We start from the raw sequence: 20,986 nt of genomic DNA, 5'->3' as shown, positions 1-20,986 counted from the left end.
CAGGACTGGAAGGGAGGGTCATCCACGGGTAAGTCTTCCTTCCGTGGGTGTCTAGTGACAACAGAGAAATCTGTATGCAGACAGCTTGTATAATTGTGAAGGAACTGTGGGCCCAACAGCAATGAACTCAGGGAGAGAGAGAGTCATGGAAAACAGGCTCATTAGGAGGCGTGATGAAATAGCTAGATATGGTGAGGAGAGGGATGATGCTTGAGTGACGATGGCAGGAAGAGGAACAAGTATACCCAAGGACAAGGACGAGGAAGGTGACTTACAGGTTAGAGAGCAGAGGGAGGAGATGTGATTTGCTTTAGCAGGGACTGAATGTGCTCCTGGGACCATCTCGCTCCATGATCAACAGCATTCCTAACTTTGGTCGTTCTGGCATATGCTTCCACCCAGCACAAGGAAAACCAGAGCTTCAGTAGATTAGTGTTAATCCGGCCAAACGCGTTTTAAAACAACTCAAAGGCTCATCTGTGAAGGACTTACCGTGAGTTTCTGGGCTCCTTGCGAGTAGGACAGGTGCTCTCAGGGCCCCGGCAGGGGGAGTCATAGGTGTTTCACCTTGCTAAGTATTTAGACCCCATTGGTCTACCTCTCTTTCTACTCTGGCTCCCCTTCCATCAACCTTCCCCAGGCATGGGTGGTGCCGGAGTGGCTGTGGGCATTTTGGGGCCCAGCTAAGGGAGATTCAGGGAAATACTTTGTAAGGACCTGACTCTGCTGTTTGATGCTTGACTGTTGACAGCTTTCAAGCCTCACCCTAACCTCCTTCCTTTCTGCCCAGCGCCTGTTAATCTGGTAAGAAAGCCCGAGTCCTCCGTTTTTTTTTTTGCATGAGTGGGGAAGTTCAAACAGGGAATCCCCTGCGCATGCGTGTGGCAGCCCTCACCTCAGCCCCGCCTCCTAAGCTCCTCAAAACCCCCAAGCCAGCGTCCTCTCTCTGGTCGTTTTTAAAGCGTCATGGGTGTCTGTCCCACTTTCCCAGAGATGCATGAGGTAAGTAATATGAGCTCATTTTGTTCCCACAAGTACCCTACAAGGTTGATAATTTATTCCAGTTTCTACGCAGGTAAGAAAGTTAGAGGTTAAAAAAGTAAACCCCAAGATAATTGTGAAAATTGAACTGGGATTTGAATGCAGTAAAACCTCTAAACTTTGCACTGTTTCATAGTAGCCTCCCAAATGGTGGGTCCTCCCTGTCTTCTCTGCTATATTTCCTTCTTCCTGGCTCTGGAAACACACATCCCATATTCTAGGTCCCTGAAATAACCTGTTTTCCCACCTACCTTTGTGTATTCTCAGGTTCAATTTCTGGTGGCTTTTTCAATTTTTTTTTTCTTATTCTTCAAAAGCAATCATTCCCCAACATTCTTCTCCTTTCCTAACATCGTAGATTCCTAGATATTTCCACCTGTGGCAAAAGCCTTCCCTCCTATGACTTCACCTTTTGTCTCTAGGTGAGAAACTTCCCTCCATCCTCTTTCTAAAGCTTTTGGCAAGACCAGCTGTCTTCTGGACCTTTCTAGCTGGGCGTTTTAAGGAAATCATAAAGTCATCCCATTCAAATTCTAAGAAACTCTTCTCCCTGTGGAGCTTTTCCTCACGCCTTCCATGCTCCTGTTGTAGGAGCTTCTATTCTTTGAGTCGTGAGCCAGAAACACCCACGGCATCTCTGCAGCTCTCAAAGGCCCTCAAGAATATTGATTCTTTGGTGTCTCCTTTGTTCATTTCCTGTGAGACTCACTGCCATGATCGCCATCATGATCAGGACTTCATCTCTTGCCTGAAATATTGCTCCTCTTTCTCCAGCCATGTATCCTAGACGTTATTGATAGACCAACCATCTTGAACCATATCTCTGGTCATTCTCCCCAAATGTCTCTGTTGAATGAAGCTCAAATATTTAACTTGGATAAGGGACCTCCTCGTCCTCTCCTCAATTTACCTTCATACCCATTGCTCTTGTTGACTTGCTGAGGTTTTTGGTTCCCTCTGGTTCTTTCCCCTCAATGGCCCTTTCCCACCCTTCTCTACATGCTAAACTCTCCTTATAATTCAAGGCCCAGTTCAAGTATGAGGGTCTCATTCCTGAATACTTCTCCCGATTCCCCTCAGTCATTGAGGATTTCCTGTTTTTGAATACCCACTTAACTTGTATTATTTTTATTCTTCTTATAACTTTTAATTTTATTATTCCATTTTTAATTTTTTTTTCTTTTGTCTGTTCACCTTTGATCCCCCTTCACCCAGTTCTCCCATCCCCCACCCTCCACTTCTGGCAACCACCAGTCTGTTCTCGATATCCACAAACTTGATTTTTTTCTTGATTCCCCATATAAAAGAGATCATAAAGTATTTGTCTTTCTCTGACTCACGTCACTAAGCATAATGCCTCCATGGCCTATCCATGTTGTTGCAAATGGCAAGGTTTCATTCTTTTTTATGGCGTAAAAGTATGCCATCGTGTGTGTGCACAGGTGTGTATGACATGATTTCTCTATTCATTTATCCCGTGATGGATATTAGGTTGTTTCCATATCTTGGTTATTGCAAAAAATACAAATATTTTTATCCTTCGTATAATGTTTTTTAAAATTTAATTTAATCTGATTTTTTTCAGTGTTCCAAAATTCATTGTTTATGTACCATACCCAGTGCTCCATGCATTACGTGCCCTCCATAATACCCACCACCAGGCTCACCCAACACCCTACCCTCCTCCAGAACCTCATTTATTTTTTCACCCCCATGATTAAATTGTAATGAGCTACATTGCAATGTATTAAATTCAAGGCCAAAGATACATATTTGTATGCTTGTTATGGTACCTGATGAGCAGTTTTTCCCTAAAACACACATCTGATCACTTTATTCTTCTGCTTTGTCTATGGGATAAAGTCTGAACTCATCAGCATGTGATGCATGGCCTTCCTCACATCACCCCCTTGGGCTTTTCCCACCACTCCTCACTCAGTGCCCATCAGACAGAACCACTTACGGCATTAGAACAAACTCAAGCTCGCTGTGCCTATGCCTCTGTGCCTTCCTCTGAGCTATTTCTGCAACGTTATTCCGTTCCCTCCTCTACAGGGTAAAATCATAATCTTTCATCCAGATCCAACTCAGGTATTACCTACTCGGTGAAGTCATCCTCAACCTTTAAATTGGAAATTATCGTTTATTCTGGGCTCCCCCATACTTTACACACATCTCTAATTCTGATGCTGTTGCCTTATAACTCGTGACATGTTGGACTGTCTCACCTGACGCCTCCTTGAAATTAAGGAACTCAATGCCTCGTGGTTATCTTCGTGTTCCTCAGGACCAGGTAAGGGGTGTGTCACTTGGTGAACACTCAGGACTTCTAACACAGATACTTGAGTGAATAAATGAGTGAAAGAATGAAGGAAGGAAGGAAAGAAGTAATCTAAATGGATATTGAATGGACTCATCTTGATTTTGCTATACATACCAAAAAAATAGAATTCGTGTCATGGTCCAAATTTCTAATATAGCCTTCAACAACTTATTGGAAAGGAAGCAACTCTATGAGTTTATTCATTCCATTCTTCATGTTTTCTAGTACAGGTAGGTTCTTAAAAAAAAGTCAATTGCAGGTCTGGTTTCCATCCTCCAAAATCCAAGGATCACCGTTATGTATTGTTCTCTCTGATACACTAAAACAGGTAGATGTATCCTAATACAACAAATGTATATATTCCCACAACAAATAGTTCCAAGAATTCAACTTTGGTACTGACAATCATTTCTCTTTAATTGGGCTAAATCTTGACTACTTCATTAAATTGCTCAATATTATTTATGCTTCCGTATTTCCATAATGGCTGTTGCCGTCTTTATGTATTTAAATTTTCTGAGGAAAAGGTGACTTGGGGATAACTTGAAGACAATTAATTGAGTTTTCTCTTTTCACAAGAGACAGTATTTGGGCTGTTATAGACAGAATGGCATGGAGCTGTTTGAAGTTTATTGAATACATACCCTTAAGCTTCTTATGTGATAAATCACAGAACACATTTTAACCAAAGCACTTATTCCCCTCTGGAAGACTTTATATTTAAGCTTTACATGACAGTACGTGCTATAGAAAAGACAACTCAATTTGACATCTCAAGAAAGTTATTGAGGAGGCTCTCTGGACACAGAGGGATACGTAGAAATAAAAGGTCTTGGTCTCTACTTCTGTTATGGCCACTAGGTAGCTATGATCTAGGCCAATAGACACTTTCTGAGTTTAATCCCCTTGTCTATAGAATGAGGAATTTGGACTTCGTGATCTAAGGCCCTCTGCAGCTCTAAAGCAGTCTAAGCTTTGAATTTTAAGGAGCACATTCATAGATCCTTGAGTAAGCTCATCTTGTGAGGGGGGGGAAAAAAACCAACTTGACAAATTTGTCTTCCTCTCTCACAGTAATGCTTTGACCATAAAAACCATCCTAAAGTGTGATTATTTCTTGCCGTCTACACTGACTCAGTGTTTATCATCGTCAGGTGGTGTGACTTTTGGCACCACCCAGAAAGAAACTCCTCTCTTGGGGTAGGATATCATTAAGTAATTTTAAAGAATAAACAATGAATGGCTTGAATTTCAATTAAAAAAAAAAAACAAACCCAAAGACTCAGGATGTCTTGATGAATAAAGGGATTGATTTAGGTTCAGTCAAACCTGAGACCTTGCCGGTGGCATAAGGAAAAGTAACACCACTGGTATTTTAAAAGAACAGGAACTGAAATCAGTTTTTTCCCACGTTGTGGAAGAGGATAAGGGAAGCAATCACAAGGAGCCAAGTACTTATAAGCTCCACAGTAGGCGTGAAGCCCCACCCTTGTGCTGGGTCTCCAAAAGAAGAAACCAGCTGACAGAACAGAAAAGCTCAATGTCAGGGGGAATTTTCTAATAAGTAGAATGTCCCCAAGTAGAAACTCCTTAACTGGTCACTTCAATAATATATTCGAGACCCTTATTACAGGAAAAGCACTTGTTATAAACAGGGTATTAGGGATTTAAATATTGACTCTGCCCTCAAGGAGACTATAGTCTAGTAGAAATCATCTGACATGTACATAAAAAACCCTAGAACCAGACAGAAGGTAAAATTTATGAACTGAATAGAAAGGTAATAAATCCAATGTCAGTGGCAATGTTCAAGGAGAGGCTGCATGACTGTTTGGGTGACGTAAGAGAGATTTATACATCCGGTAGGAAGTTAAACTACATGACCTTCAAGATCCTTTCCAACAAATGCTTTGTGGTTTTATTAGACTGTCACTATAGTAAGGATTTTTTTAAAAAAACAGGATTGTCTGATTTTCTGTTCTGCTCACATCTCAGATGTTTTTCTTGTAGAAATGTATCTCTATTGTATAGTATCTTTTACCAACATTAGTATTAAAACAAAAATTGTTAATTAATTTACTTTATGTATATCTGAGAATTCAACTAGTTAGAAAAAGTCAATAGAGCATATTTAAAACAATTTCTATTTTACCTAATAATTAAGACTAATTTCTACTTTATCTAATTATCACATGGTTTCACTTACTTGTGGAGTATAAGGAATAACATGGAGGACATTAGGAGAAGGAAAGGAAAAGTGAATTGGAGGAAATTGGAGGGGGAGACGGACAAACCATGAGAGACTGTGGACTCTGAGAAATGAACTGAGGGTTTTGGAGGGGAGGGGAGTGGAGGGTTAGGTGAGCCTGGTAGTGGGTATTAAGGAGGGCACGTGTTACATGGAGCACTGGGTGTGGTGCATAAACAATGAGTCTTGGAACACTGAAAAAATAAAATATAATTTAGAAAGATAAAAGTGAAAAAAACTTTCTAAAAGGCAAATACATTTTTTTAATATAATCATGATGGATTTTTTAAAAGGAAAACTTATTTATTTTATATAATACAAACCAGGAAAATGGGACTAAAATAATAATCTTACAAACATTTATAATTTCCATTCACCCTTCATACTGCTTTAGCTTTAAGATTAATTGTTCAGAATCTTATTTCACAGTCACTCAACTTTTATTGACTTCGATATTGACAGACTTGGTACAAGTTATAAAGCCTTATGTGGCGTGATATATAATTAGAATACTTTGTCTCATAACTTATATTAATGGTTGCATGTCAGAGAATGCCAATTTGCCTCTGAGAAGAATGTAAACCTACGTTAATTCACTTATTGTGGAAAAGCCTATCAGGGCCATTAACCACTTTGTCTTGGCCTCACAGAGTGAAGCGCAAGCCGCTGCAGGGGTGGGTACGAGCTTTGCAGGCTCAGCCTACTGTTCCTTAACAGTGACTTCTGTTAATAGTAAATTCATATTCAACTCGCCTACTGGCGAATTTTTCAAAATGTAAAGGTGCTGGATCTGGATCAGCTTAAATGTTTTTTTTTAAAAAGCATTAGTAAAAGAGTGATTTGATTTCTAAATGGTTGTGGTAAGGAAGACTCTCACCGGCCTTCCTCAGACCTCATACATAAATTCAGTTGAATGGTACTGGATGCCGTCCAACCATTTTTAGAGCACCGAGTTATAAATAATTAAGCAGCAGGATTTGGTGTGTTGTTTATAGGTCAAGATACACAGACTCTGTTCTTATGCCCGAGGGTGATAAGGCTCTAGCAACTGATTTAGCTACCCAAACTGACAAGAGGCTGCTACGTAAACTGGAAAGCAAATTTATTAATGTGTAGGAGAAAAATTCACTTTTGAAGAGAAAAGATATTCTGGTGCCTTCGCTCTTTCCCGCAGGCCAGGTCAATAATGTGGCTCTTGCTTAGTGAGCACAACATCTGATCAAGGATAGGTAGCCGAATGATATTTATGGCTCCTGTTATCTATCTAGAAAAAGACCGGAGGTCTATCTCCACAGTAACAATATCTTTGAGGCCTCTGGTTGGGTACATGCTTCCCCTAGATAGCGCTGGACACACTCTGACAAATTCTTGCTATTTGGAATCTCTGTTTATAGATACCATAAATGTTATTTTCTTTAATATAGCTTTCCATCAAAGGATGATTGAGCATCATAGAGACGCTTAGGTCAAATGGGGGCGGGGCCGGGGGGGGCTCATTCAAATGACTTCAAGGGCCAGCTAGTCACAGAAACGAGTGAGGTTGATGAGATGTGAGAGAAGTGTTGGAAAATAACTAAATTTACTTTATTTTTCCTGAATATAGTCTGAACAGGTGTGTATGCCATTTTTAGAGATATTTGAAATTTTAAAATAAAAAACACTGAAAATAGAAATATTTCCTTACTTAGGTTCTCTTCCATAATTTGTTACGTCTGGACTTATCATGGAAACATAAGGTATCACCATCAGACCATGTAAACCTAAACCACAAATCCTTCAATTGGGTACAATAATTTGATTTACTCAGTTTCATACACAAAAATAGAGCTGAGAAACCCTGGTGCTCTTTAACACGTATAGACACTCTTTACATGGTGCTTGGGTTGGAGATGTCTTTGTGCAGTTCTGGCATCCCAATACCATTGCCCTTGACTTTCAGTTATTGCTTTGCAGTTCAATGGCCTCAGTTTGTAGCTCTTGTTTTCATATTATCAATCTCAAATTACAAAGGTAAACTTTCTGATGTTTCAATGTTACTTTATTTTCACAAAGTTTAAAATCAGAGAATTTTTTTGGAATCCCATTTTCAACTCCACAGCTTTGGTAATACAGTTCAAGCCATGACTTTCATTTCAGGAAAGTGATTTCAGTGCAGGATAATGGGCCGGATTATTCCTTGCCAAATTAGTTTCTTAAAAACACAATTTCACTTCAAGTGAGCAAATTGAATCATACATTTGTGTAGCTGATGAATGTGGTGAATGTCTTTGCAGAGAACTATTCAAAATCGATGGGTTCTTGCATCAAAAGACCAAAACCTTGATCCACTTTTCATTGTTAGAGATTGAGTGGCAAATGACATTAAAGCATCCGAAAATATTAGCACTTGGCCACGTAAGTCCATGTACTGCAACAGGCCACAATAGATCCATCTAATTTATAAAAAGAAGCCCTCGGATACCTGGATTTTATGCTATGCAACATTATCCAGTCCACAATATTAATTACAGCACATTCATGGTATGTTGCATTTTAAATTCTTTGGCACAAAGCAAGTCCTAGAAAATGATGTAATCAGGAGACCTAAATTCTATGACTTGGGAAATGTTTCCTTCCTAAATTTAAGTTTTCACATGAACACTGTCCATTGTAAGAGTTGAATCACACTGACTGATTTTGACCAACTGCCCTGCGTTTTGCAAATTTTCTTGCAGACAAAGATCAGTCATTTGCCAAGTCCAATCACAGCCTGTCATCTTCTGACCCATGAGCATTTTTGTCAATATCACCAATTCAGTGTAGCTGATGATGTGATATTATTTAAACCTGTGCTCTCATCATCTGCAGAAAAAAAAAAAACTGCTGCAACCAATTTAACCTTTTTTATACAACTTTTCTGCAAGGGCTAAGACATAACTTCAATATTCTGGTCCACAGTACTTCCAGTAAGATTCCCATTTACAAATGCTTGTTTCTGTGCAGAACACATAATTTCTGCTGTACTCTATGATCCTCTTTTATAAACTTGCAATCCTTTATAAAACCTCTTGCTGTCTGGGTAATTCTTTCAATTAATATATAACCCCACTTATAGGAGCATCAGATATTTTATTCATATTCAAAAACAATCATTGACATTTCAATCCTAGTCTCAGGTGAAGTTTTTCATTTCTCATCTTCTCCATATACCAGTCATAAATGTTGTGCTGGGCCCATACCAGTCATAAATGTTATGATTTGTTTCATGATGGTTTCTTTCATATTTCACAACCTCTTAAGTTGTGGTTCTTTCAATAGGGACATCTTTTATTTGCATGTTATATATGGAAGACTATTCTTCACTTCATCAAAGAAAGATGATCTTTTCCATTGAGTCTTAATCAAGCATTTTTTTCCTACATTCAGTGGAGATAGGCATATAGAGAGACACTTCTTTATTCTAGAAGAAACAAACACAAGCGGAAACTGAAATCAGCTTTAACATTAGAGAAACAATAGGGAGTGAGGGTGACTGTGGCTAATTAAAGACCAAATGTTCCACCTAAGGGAATAGTTGCTGCTACTCTATATTAAAAAAGTAATTAATTATCTTCATGCAAGAATGCAGATCTGGTATTGTCAAAATCCATTTTTTTCCAAAAGAAAAGCTGAAAATGATTGGCTCAATTAAAAAAAAAAGAAAGAAAGAAAGGAAATTATGGGTCAGCAGGCTAGACAGAAGAGGTCTGAAAGCCAAATCAGTCCCATAGGCAATCAGTATGCAATTTCTGTAATAAGGTATTAAGATATTTTCAAAAAATTTTACTTTTCTGAGATTATACCCACCACTATGATTGGAATGCTATATATTCCCCAACATCTCAAACACTCTGAAAAACAAAATTATAAATATTAGCTCATAGTGTGAATCTCTTATTTTCGTTATCCCAGCAGGTTCTTTCTGCTGGTAGGGATGTTGATCCCATGGACCTGCATCCCCTTCATCCACCATCGCTGAGAGGATGTCGTGTGGTACAGCCTAGCCACTGTTCTGAGTTTATGAATGGGCATGTGACCCAACCAGTCCAGTCAGAATCCTCTCTGGATTTTTATTTAAATGTTGATCTACTCGCTTTTCTTGGGGCACAGAGCCAGAAAGTATATGATGTCTAGAATTATTTATGGTCACTTTTGCCACAACACAAAAAGAGTCTACCTCAAAATGATGCTAACATGGAGAAAGATATCACAGCCAAAAACAAGAAGAAAAGAGATAAATAAACCCAGAATTTTCCTTGGTCTTTCTAGTTACATAAACCAGTATATTTTCTTTTTGGCACAGGCTGGTTCAAGGTGGGTTCTGTAACAAGCAAATAGTCCTGACTCCATCTGATTAGTATAGATAACTAATATTACCCATTATGTCTGAGTTGTTTGGCAAGCTATATGGTCCATATAATCCTAAATATTCTCCATTATAATATACTATACTTAATTGTAATCTCTTATTTAACATCAATTTTATGTATTAGATTTGGAAAACTTTATCTGTGAAGAGCAAGATAGTAAATATTTTAGACATTTTGGGCCAGATGTACTCTGTCACAAGTAACTTAACTCTGTCTTTTTGTGAAAAATCAGCCATAAATCGTCCATAAACAAATAAACCTAGTTATGTTACAGTAAAACTTTATCAATGGCACTGAAATGTGAATTTCATATAATTTTCACATGTCACGGAACATTACTCTTCTTTTGATTTTTTTTCAATCACTTAAAAATCATTCTTAGCTTGTGAGCCATATTTGGCCTGCAGGCTATGGACTGTTAACCTTGGAGTAGATCATAACGTCCATAAAGGGCAAGGAGGAAGCCTCATCATCATTGTGTCCCCAGCACTAAGGGGCAGTGCTCGCAAGTAGCAACATATCCCTAAATATTGAATATGGGTAAATGAGTACTCAAGGAAGATCAAGATTATGAAAAAATCAGTTTTCACAAAAAAACAGTAACACTAACCTCCTAGAAACTTACTAGAAATTATTAAAGACTGAAGGAACCCAAGGAAGGTCACCGCTTCTTCCAGTTCTCTGGCCCCGTCTTTGGCCTTTCCTCATCTCTTTACACCCTCCCTCCTGAATTGTCCCAGAAACCCCAACACTTGCTCCTTCTATTATGCAGACCAGCGTTTCTCTTTACAGCTACTATCCCCAATTTGATTGAAACCAATCAAAGTATTCAGGTGACTAGAGGAATCTACCTTACAGGTCAGGGAACAAACCTCCCAGTTCTATTCAAGACATCCTCAATACGTCATTGGTCTCAGGCACATGCTTAAAAACTGATCTTTTTCACACATAAAATGGAAACAAGGATCACATATGGAACCAACTGCATACATTTTCTTGAAAGTTCCACATGAATGAGTAACATATGGGATATATAGATTTTTTTTTAATTCCTAAAAAAATTTAACACATTATTGGTAAAAATTTTAGTACTTTTCATGATGATGAATGTTTATGAGGAATGTGATCCTGCCTGCTTAACAAAGCAAATTTGTTTTAAAGGGGCCATAATTATAATGAAATTTCTCATCTTAAAATAAAAATAAACTTTCATACAATCTTTTTTCTTAACTGGGAATCTTGTATTCAACTGATTGCAAATTATTAATACATGAAAAGGAAAAATGACAACATCTGCATCTTAATTATATAAAAAAATAAAAGAACTCAGCCAACCTAATCTCAAGAAAATATGCAAATTACACCTTTAGGATCCTATGCTCTAGAGAAATGTGGATCTTTCTAAACAGCTTTTAAAATGATATTTTTATTCTAGTGGAATCTTTTCTCTTTCATTAACCTGGAGGATAAACTTAGACTTTTGGTTAAAGTAACTATCAAATGAATAAAACAGCAGTGTATTATCAATATATAACACACTGATCTTAAATAATAGTATTCTAAAATTTTTTAGTCTTTCATACAATAATGAACAAATCTCTTTTCTTCAAAATCATCTTTAATGTGTTGTATAGCTACTGTTGCTAAGATTCTTTTCTTTCTCTTGAAAAAGAATATCATGTTACATAGCCTATGGGGTCCTCTTATCTTACCTTAACTTCTGCTATCATAACTACACAAAACTAAAAATCTACAGACATATCTTTGTTTTAAATAAGGAATGACACATGGAAGTGGTTAGATTTTAAATTGTTTTAAATATTCACATTATCTTTCAAACCATCAATTCTCACAAATGAAATTTTTGAGTTTCTAGTCCATATCACCCAGTTAATCTGTCCATGTTTCACTTATATTTGTTTATGAGATATGAGAGTAAATATAAAATACTAATTCCAAACAAATGTGCCTCCATCATTTAAGAACAGGATGAAAACATCTGGTTGCTTTAACACAAATTGTAATTGCTCTCACTGGTTATATCTCTTTGGTTGTACAAAATCAAGTGGACCTAGAATGGAGCATTCTTTCTCCTTCTCTATTACTCTAGCAAATAATATCATTTTCCACACCTGCCATTGAGGGACTTTTTCAAAAGGGATTTTACACTCATTTTCTTCCCTTGTGGGGGCGGTATGGGGAAAAGGACAGTAGAGGGAGGCAGGGAATTAAACCAAGTCCAGCCAATTTTCCAAAAAAAGATAATGTGTTCTCACCACTTATCAGTTGTAAGCTCCTAATCGGTAAAAGCCAAAGTTGTGCACAAGTTTAGCTTCCCCATTACAGTGTGAGTTCTTCAAGGACAGAACCCTATTTTACTCATGTTTTTACCCCCAGCACCTAGCATGCATGATACCAGAGATGTAGGAAGAGTTTAGCAGGAGTGCTGAAAGAATTAATGAATGGGTGAAAGGTCAATGATTAAGATTCTATGTGTAGCCACAGTCATAACTCCCTTTAAAAGACAAATATGTTGGTGGGAATGCAAGTTAGTGCAGCCACTTTGGAGAACAGTGTGGAGATTCCTGAAGAAATTAAGAATAGAGCTTCCCTATGACCCTGCAATTGCACTGCTGGGTATTTACCCCAAAGATACAGATGTAGTGAAAAGAAGGGCCATCTGTACCCCAATGTTTATTGCAGCAATGGCTACGGTCGCCAAACTGTGGAAAGAACCAAGATGCCCTTCAACGGATGAATGGATAAGGAAGATGTGGTCCATATACACGATGGAGTATTATGCCTCCATCAGAAAGGATGAATACCCAACTTTTGTAGCAACATGGACGGGACTGGAAGAGATTATGCTGAGTGAAATAAGTCAAGCAGAGAGAGTCAAGTATCATATGGTCTCACTTATTTGTGGAGCATAACAAATAACATGGAGGACGTGGGGAGATGGAGAGGAGATGGAGTTGAGGGAAACTGGAAGGGGAGATGAACCATGAGAGACTATGGACTCTGAAAAACAACCAGAGGGTTTTGAAGGGGCGGGGGGGGGGGGGGAGGTTGAGGAACAAAGTGGTGGGTAATAGGGAGGGCACGTACTACATGGAGCACTGGGTGTGATGCCAAAACAATGAACACTGTTATGCTGTAAATAAACAAATTTAAAAAAAAAAAGACAAATATAGACAATATCTCATTGGCTAGGACTGTAGGCTAAGCCCCACTAAAGAGTAAGAGTAATCATTGTTATTGTTTTAAATATAGAAAACAATTAGTGGAAGCCACTCAAAAATTCGCATCCATCTATTGAGATCTGAAAGGTTGGGTTGGTTTATGATTGATCACAGGGTAGTAGGAATGAAAGAAATACCATTGGATTAGAAACTATCAAAAATTTTTCATGTCCAAGACCATTTCAATCAATTGTTAGGATTTTTGTTCCTTTTGAATTCCTGTGTTACTTTTGACAATATTTCAGAATGAGGCAGGGTTAGAATTGCTTTTCACCCAGTAAAGAACTACATGGAAAAATTGGCTCATCTTCTATTTTCTAGAGACAAAGGTGAGATTCTATTGAAAAGAAACAGGATAAGAAAAAGCATAATTGGGGCGCCTGGGTGGCTCAGTGGGTTAAAGCCTCTGCCTTCCGCTCAGGTCATGATCTCAGGGTTCTGGGATTGAGCCCCACATCGGGCTCTCTGCTCAGCAGGGAACCTGGTCTTCCCTCTCTCTCTCTGCCTGCCTCTCTGCCTACTTGTGATCTCTTTCTCTATCAAATAAAAATAAAATATTTTAAAAAAACAAAGAAAAAGCATAATTAACTAACTCACTCTCAATATTCCTGGTCTCCTTCCTGTTACTCAAATGGATCTTTTGTTTTAAAATGAAGACTTGGGGACACACTGGTGAGTTTGACTTTGATCAGTATATGCCCCAAGATTTCCTTGATGGTTTTCCTTTGCATAAAAGAAATGGATGTCCCTGGGCAAGTCTGTGGAATCTGCTCCTGTATTCGAATAAGGCCTGCTATCATTACTGCTTCACTTAGAGTAATACTGCTGGTTATTACAGCCACAACATCCGACATTGCTCAGAGATTATCCCTTCAAAAGAAGAATCAAGAACTATGCTTATAGCAAAGACCAGTATGTCTACCTCACCATTAAAAATTTTTTTTAAAGATTTTATTTATTTATTTGACAGACAGAGATCACAAGTAGGCAGAGAGGCAGGCAGAGAGAGAGGGGGAAGCAGGCTCCCTGCCGAGCAGAGAGCCTGATGCGGGGCTCGATCCCAGGACCCTGAGACCATGACCTGAGCCAAAGGCAGAGGCTTAACCCACTGAGCCACCCAGGCGCCCCACCATTAAAATTTTTATTTCTTAGAAAACATAAGACAAAAATCTAATGTAGAATCACCAATAAAATCCTCCCAAGTTGATTTCTGACTGAACGGTACCCAACTAAAATCCCCAGCCAGTGAGACCACAGAACAAACACCACAGTGAGTAAAGAAACATAACCTGATACTAATGTTGTCCATATTACCCAGGCAGAAAGCTGTTGCCCACAGAATCAACAAGGTGCAGGAAATACATGTGTCCACACACATGTGTCAGAAGGCAAGGAGACAAGCCAAATCTGGATCTGACTAGTATCTAAAGCTTTCTCTGACAAATTCAAGGACATAGTGTGTACATCTCAGGAAGTGTGACTTCAAGTTAACCTGACCTTAACAAAGACTTAATAGTGTTATAATAAAGTCTCTATAACTGGATGTGCATATTCATGTGATCTCAACTATTCGAGGTTCCTACTCAGAGAGTCTCACTGGGGCCTAGACTTCGGGGCGGGGAAACATGAGCAGCCTTTAGAAATGGTCATGACTTGGTGATGTCCATTGTAGTTCGTGGGAGTCAATCATCAGTGAATACATCCTCACGTGGTCTGTTGCACTGATGAGGACTTTCTGATGGGCTCAGATACAGTGCAGAAAAGGGCAACAGCACCCCAGATAGGGTGACAGCTTACAAAAATGTCTTGGGAAAGAAGTGATTCACACCGTTAAAAATCCAGGCACAGTAAACCGATAATATGGCCTCAATTGTTGACCAATTTCCTAAAATATAATTTGGGACTTTATAGAAAGAAACTATATAATTCTTTCTGGAATCAGATATTACACCAATTCACTTAAAAACTAAAATATGGGAGTGTCTGGGTGGCTCAGTTGGCTAAGCACGTGCCTTTGGCTCAGGTTATGATCCCAGGGTCGTCCTGGGATCAAATTCTGCATCAGGCTCCCTGCTCAGCAGGGAGTCTTCTTCTCCTTTTCCCTTTGCCCCTCTCCCCTCTGGTGCACGCTCTTTCTCTCTCCCAAATAAATCAATAAAATCTAAAACAAAAACCAAAACCTAAAATGTGTATCGTTTGTTTTAAAAGGGAAAAACAAAATATAATTAAATTAAAGAAAAAAAAGGGGGGTTAGCAGACCAGTGAGACAACCCCAGTAGGCTATTCCAAGTCCCTACAAAAAGGTTTCAAACCTAAAGCTACAGGAACACTTTGAGAGCTCGCCAATGATCCATCGAGTAAGGACCAAAGCACCCATATTTAGTGCTTACAAGGCACTCAGTTTTTACCATATTTTTGTTTAATAAATGTGAATTACTGCAGAATTATTTTATAACCCACTAGAAAAATGTTGTTCCGTGATATTAAATTCACCAGCACATAGATGCTTTCTGGAATATCAAGCAGGCACCGAGTTCTGAATTTGTGCCGGAACATAACAAACACAAACCACAATTTCTTTGGCTTCCCATTAAGAAATCAGATGGTGCTCAGGGAGTACATAGGCATTCTGAAGGGACAATGTCCTCCAAATAAAAGAAGCCCTTGATCCTATCTCAGAGTCAAGAAGTTCTAGATTTATGTCTGCAATTATGTCTGCATAATTTACATTGATTACAAGCTATTTTCCGGGTTACAAGGAAGAAGCCTGGTGGGGGTAGGAAATGGGTGTTTGGATAAACAGGACTTGAACTTTCTGACAGGAATCACAAGGAGAATCTCAGCCTATTCACATGGGGTCAGGTGTCAGTGCCTTGCTGGAGAGGAGGTATCCAGAAGAGAACTCCCAGGCTCTGGGATATGTCCCGAAGTGGCCAGGAGAGTATTCAGTGATTTGGGGTTTTTTTGTTTGTTTTTCCAAATAGAAAGGAGCCCAGGAAGGCCGTATGAGAACAGAGCACTGAAGATTTACAGGGGGTAAAACCCAGCTAACAGAAATATGTTAGTATAACCCACCACAAAACTGAAGAGTTTGCATGAAAGCCTATAGAGAAGTCCGATCCAAAGACAGAAAAAAATAAAATAATTATCTTTGGCTCAGAGCCACCACCAACAAAACAGACCTTGATGCCACAATTATAGTGACTTGCAACTATAGACAGATCACTAGATAGGGTTCATTTCTGACTCAGAGTCTGAATGAATGAATCAGTTTGTCTGGTTGGTATTAGGCAGTCTGTGAACAAAGGGATTATTTGAACTGCCCTCATGGTTGCCTCCAGCAAATGGTCAGGTGGAAAGAATGATGTAGATAACGAAGATTATCACACTGAGGAAGACTGCCATTAAGACTCACTGGGTTTCACATCATGTGTTCCATATAAAAAATCAGAGCCTGTCCAGTGAAGACAAGGGGATGGTACCCCACCTGGCTTCAGCTGTCTCTGAATGATCTCTGAGAACTCACAACACAATCCTAAAGGCTGCTCTACCTGTTGTTCCTACCTTTCATTTTTTAACAAGTCTTTTTTTTAAAAAGTCAGTCTTTGTAAAGAACTGTGGAGTTACCAGGGTTGTTTTTTGCCATGGGTATTGAGGAATCCAATTTGAAATACACAGTACAGTGTGCTTATGGGCCAGCAGCTCTGGAATGGCCAACTGGAAAATGTTTTCCCCAAAGAGGTAAATGATACCAGAACCATTCAAGTGTTTCTCAGCCTTACTTGCTTGTTCAGTTTAGCTGAATTATTCCAAGAGATTTAAAGTCTTGGCATCACTTGGTTTGTTTATTCGTTTTGTTATTCAGCACTTTTTCTCTCTTTTAAAAATATTTTAAATTGAGGCATATTTCATGTGATTGGAAATGGGTGTAATATGGATTCTGTTAGATTTTGCTATCTTATGGCTGACAAGCTAGGCATTCATCCCAGCAGCTGCCATGGATGGATTTTGGGAGAACATGGCAACCCAAGCGTGGCTGTGTAGAGTGGAGGGAATGTGGCAGGCATTTCTCTCCAGGAACTGAATCCAGAAATGGGAAGACAATGACAGTGAAAATTGGAAGGAAGTGCCTAAGGTGGTGGTTGAACGTGCCTACAAAGTCATCAAGCTAAAAGGATACACCAGCTGGGCTACTGGATTAAGTGTGACTGATCTCATTGACTCCTTGTTGAAAAATCTACCCAGGATCCGTCCAGTGTCAATGATGGTGAAGGGACTGCATGGCATCAAGAATGAAATCTCCCCGGGGCGCCTGGGTGGCTCAGTGGATTAAGCCGCTGCCTTCGGCTCAGGTCATGATCTCAGGGTCCTGGGATCGAGCCCCGCATCGGTTCTCTGCTCCGCAGCGAGCCTGCTTCCTCCTCTCTCTCTCTGCCTGCCTCTCTACCTACTTGTGATCTCTCTCTGTCAAATAAATAAATAAAATCTTTAAAAAAAAAAAAAAAAAAAAAAAAAAAGAATGAAATCTCCCCAAGCCTTCTGTATATCCCAAACACTCAGGGATTAACCAGTGTGATCAACCAGAAGCTGAAAGATAATGAGGTTGCTCAGCTCAGGAGTTACCTAGTGGGACATCAGGAGAGACCGAAAACACCTGTGCCTTCTGGCTTCTAGGCTGTAGAAATTTAAAACTACAATGTGATTAACCATGAGCCTTCAGTTTTTCATCCATATACGTGGATCACAGTTTGCTTTTATCTTCCTAACTATGTGAATCTGGTCTCACAAAATCGAAGATACACTTGGTTTAATGTTGGCAATATGAGCCCTTAACAAGTAAAATTAAATATCATAAAAAAATAAATTGAGGATATTTAACATTCTATAAAATATACAGGTCTTAGGTATTCAGTGAGTTTTTCTTATTGTGAAGTGTCAATAACATAAAATTTACCATTTTAATCATTTTCAAGTACAGTGTGGTGGCATTAAATACATTCACACAGTTGTGTATCCATCACCCCCAACCATCCAAAGAACTCAATACCCCCCAAATAAAACCCTGTACCTAAACACTAACTCCTCGAGGGGTGCTTGGGTGCTGCAGTCAGCTGAGCAGCCAATTCTTGGTTTCCACTCAGACTGCCATCTCAGGGCCCTGGGATCAAGCCCCGCATGGAGCCCTGCGTCAGGCTCCGTGCTCAGTGTGGAGTCTGCCGAAGACTTTCTTTCCCTCTGCCCTTCACCACCACTCGCTCTCTCCTCTCTCTCAAATAAATAAATCTTTAAACACTGACTCTTCTAGGTAGTGAAGCATCTTTTTATACGCTTACTTGCCACCCGTATGTGGTCTTTTAGGTCTTCTTCTTTTAAGGTCTTTGGCCCATTTTTTTTATTTGGGTTGTTTTATTACTGTTGAGGTGTAAGAGTTCTTTGTATATTTTATATATTTAATAGATGTTTCTTTTGCAAATATTTCCTCACAGTCTGTGGCTTGTCTTCTCATTCTCTTGACATTGTCTTGCACAGAGCAGTTTGTAATTTTAATGAAGTCTAGCTTATCAATTTTTTTCTTGGTTCATTTCTGATATTAATTTACAGGATTCATTTTATATTCCAGATACAAGTTCTGTCAGAGTTATGAGCTAAAAGTATCTTTCCCAATCTGTAGCTTGCCTTTTTATTTTTTAAATAATACCTTTGATGACAGAAATGTTAATTTTAATTAATTTAAAATTTATATTCATATTTAAATTACATTATATTATATTTAATAATCAAATATTGATTAAACAATAAATTAAATAATTAAATTTTAATGTTGATGAAAACCAAATATTTTTAAATGGTTAGCAGTTTTTGTGGCCTATCCAAAATATTCTGCTTATCTCAAAGTGGCTAAGATATTCACCTATGTTTTCTTTCTACAAAGTTCCAGACTCTGGGTTTTACATTTCAGTCTATAATCCATTTCAAATTAAGTTGTGTGTGTAGAGAGAGAGGAGTTTTAAGTGTATTTTTTTCCATATGGACATCTAGTTTTCCCAGCAATATTTGTTTCAAAAGGCTTTCCTTTGTCCCACTGGATTGCCTTGGTACAGTGGCAAAAAAAAATCAATGATCATTTATACATATGACAACTTCTAGCCTCTCTATTCTGTTCTCTAGATCTGTATGTCTATCATTATACCAATACCACACTGTCTTGATCTAAGCTTCAAGGAGTAAGTCTTGAAATCAAGCAGTATAATTTTACCAATTGTGCTTTTTTTTTAAAGATAGTTTTGGATATTCTGGGTCCTTTGTATTTCTATGTAAATTTTAGAATCAGGTTGTGTATTTCTTCACAAAATCCTCCTGGTATTTTAGTAGGGATTTCATTGAGTGTAAGGACTTATTTGGAGAGAACTGACATCCAGATGTTAATGAGCCTTTCAATCTATGAGTGTATCTCTCCACTTATTTAGGCATTCTGTAATTTCTCTAAGTAACATTTCATACTTTTCAATGTAGAAGTCTTGTACATCTTTTGTAAGATATCCATAAGGTATTTTCCAAAGTACTTGATGTCTTTGATGCATTCATATTTAATGTCTTTTGCAATTTAATTTTAAATTGCTCATTGCTTGTATACAGAATAAAATTTTTGAATATTGCCTGTGTATCTTGTGTTCATGCTAATTTTACTTGTAAGTTCTACTATACTTTTGGATGATTCCGTAAAATTTTTTAAATACACACTGACGTTTTCTATGAATAATGAGGATTTTACTTTTTCCCAGTTCAGGTGTTTTTTGTTTCCTTTTCCTGCCTCAGTGCACCAGCAAGAACCTCTAGTACACCGTTGAATACAAACGGTGAAAGCAAACATCCTTGCCTTGTTTCCAATCTCAGAGGAAAGGATTTAACATCTCACCATTAAGTATGATGTGAGCTATATAGACTGTTTTGCAATGCCCTTTACCAGACTGAGGAGGCTGTCATCCTGGTTTGCTGAGAGATTTCATCATGACGGAGTATCAAACTTTGCCAAATGCTTTTTCTGCATCTATTGTGAGTTTTTTCCTTTATTCTGTTAAGTTGCATATTCCATTGGCTTGGTTTTCAAGTGTTAAATCAATCTTGTATTTGTGGAAAAAAACCAACTTCATCATGATAAATTATCCTTTGTGTATATTACCAGATTGTTACAATTTCTGTGTTATGTTCATAAGTTATTAATCTATAATTTACTTTTCTTGTAATATCATCATTAGGTCTCGGGGTTATTCTAGCCTTGTAAAATGAAAATAAGAGTGGCGCCTGGGTGGCTCAGTCATTAACTGTCTGCCTTCAGCTCAGGTCATGATCCCAGGATCCTGGGATCGAGCCCTGGATGGGAATCCCTGCTCAGCTGGAAACCTGTTTCTCCCTCTCCTGCTTCCCCTGCTTGTGTTCCCCCTCTGATTGTCTCTCTCTCTCTCTCTGCCAAATAAATAAATAAAATCTTACAAAAAAATAAAATGAAATAAGAAGTATTGTATTCTGGGGCACCTGGGTGGCTCAGTGGGTTAAAACCTCTGCCTTCAGCTCAGGTCATGATCCCAGGCTCCTGGGATCGAGCCCTGTGTCGGGCTCTCTGCTCAGCGGGGAGCCTGCTTATTTTCCTCTCTCTGCCTGCCTCTCTGTCTACTTGTGATCTCTGTCAAATAAATAAATAAAAATCTTAAAAAAAAAAAAGAAATATTGTATTCTATTTCACCTT

The 20,986-nt window shown here is 38.5% G+C and overlaps 1 pseudogene; it reads left to right on the top strand.

Annotated features, from left to right (window-relative positions):
- The first annotated feature begins 220 nt into the window (after positions 1 to 220).
- LOC123955082 lies at positions 221 to 17,923 on the top strand (annotated as a pseudogene).
- Positions 17,924 to 20,986: the final 3,063 nt, after the last annotated feature.

The sequence above is a fragment of the Meles meles genome, chromosome 13 (assembly GCF_922984935.1).
Source record: "Meles meles chromosome 13, mMelMel3.1 paternal haplotype, whole genome shotgun sequence".
In the NCBI taxonomy this organism is placed as follows: Eukaryota; Metazoa; Chordata; class Mammalia; order Carnivora; family Mustelidae; genus Meles; species Meles meles.
This window is presented reverse-complemented; position numbering and strand designations above follow the sequence as displayed.